This window comes from Mastomys coucha, unplaced genomic scaffold (genome assembly GCF_008632895.1).
Source record: "Mastomys coucha isolate ucsf_1 unplaced genomic scaffold, UCSF_Mcou_1 pScaffold22, whole genome shotgun sequence".
Lineage (NCBI taxonomy): Eukaryota > Metazoa > Chordata > Mammalia > Rodentia > Muridae > Mastomys > Mastomys coucha.
Genome location: NW_022196905.1, coordinates 224,463,256 through 224,464,765, shown reverse-complemented (window position 1 = coordinate 224,464,765; position 1,510 = coordinate 224,463,256). Strand labels below are relative to the sequence as shown.

Sequence of the window (1,510 nt, the reverse complement as noted above, 5' to 3'; positions counted from 1 at the left end):
CCACCACCACCACCACTGCCACCAGCAAAATAACAGGAATCAACAATCATTGGTCATTGATATCTCTCAATATCAATGGTCTCAATGCCCAATAAAAAAGACACAAAGAGAATGGATTAAAAAACAGGATCCATCCTTCTGTTGCATCCAAGAAATACGCTTCAACATCAAAGACAGACATTGCCTCAGGATAAAGGGTTGGAAAAAAGTATTTCAAGCAAATAGACATAAGAAGCAAGCTCATGTAGCTATTTTAATATCTAATAAAATATACCTTAAACCAAAACTAATCAAAAGAGATAGGGAAGGACACTACATACTCATCAAAGAAAAAGCCACTTAAGATGACATTTTAATTATGCACATCTATGCCCCAAACACAGGGCACCCAAATTTGTATAAAAACAACATCAACAAAAACAACCCACTATTACAGCTTGAATCACATATTGACCCTCACATACTGATAATAGGAGACTTCAATAGCCCACTCTCGCCACTGGACAAGTCACCTAGACAAAAACTCAACAGAGAAATGCTAGATCTAACAGATGTTATAAACCAACTTGATCTAACAGATATTTACAGAACATTTTACCCAAACACAAAAGAATATCCTTTTACTCTGCACCTCATGAAACTTTCTCCAAACTTTACCACATACTCAGACACAAAGCAAATCTCAGCAGATATAAGAAAATTGAAATAACTCCCTGCATCCTATCAGGCCACCACAGATTAAAGCTAGATTATTAACAACAACAGAAACAGCAAAAAGCTTAGAAACTCTTAGACACTGAACAATGTTCTACTGAATGAAAAATATGTCACAACAAAAATAAAGAAAAGTTAATAAAAAACAATAAAGACTTTATATACATCAATGAAAATGAATACACAACACGCCCACACTTATGGGACACAATGAAAGCCTATCTAAGAGGCAAGCTCATAGCACTAAGTGTCTACATTAAAAAACTGGAAAAATCTCATACTAGCAACAACAGCATACCTAAAAGCTCTGGAACACAAAAATGTAATCACATCCAAGAGAAGTAAATGTCAAAAAATAACCAAACTCAGGGCTAAAATCAATAAAATAGAAACAAATAATACAAAGAGCCAGTGAAACAAAAGGAATGGACAAAGAAAATGTGATACTTGCTCGCTTCGGCAGCACATATACTAAAATTGGAACGATACAGAGAAGATTAGCATGGCCCCTGTGCAAAGATGACACGCAAATTTGTGAAGCATTCCAAATTTTTTAAAAAAAAGAAAAGAAAAGAAAATGTGATACACTTACACAATGGAGTATTGCTCAACTGCTTTAAAAAATGGCATTGTGAAATTTATAGGCAAATGGAACTAGAACAAAATCACTCTGAGGTAATCCAGACCTCTAAAGATAAATATGGCATATGTTTACTTATATGTGGCATTAGACATTAAATAAATGATAGCCAACCTCTAATCTGAACACCCAGAGGGGTTATATATAGAGGAATGG

At 34.6% G+C, this 1,510-nt stretch overlaps 1 non-coding gene across 1 annotated transcript; it reads left to right on the top strand.

Annotated features, from left to right (window-relative positions):
- The first annotated feature begins 1,161 nt into the window (after positions 1 to 1,161).
- Positions 1,162 to 1,268, top strand: LOC116071575. The gene has a single exon (XR_004110986.1). It is a non-coding gene; the product is annotated as a U6 spliceosomal RNA (small nuclear RNA).
- The last annotated feature ends 242 nt before the right edge of the window (positions 1,269 to 1,510 follow it).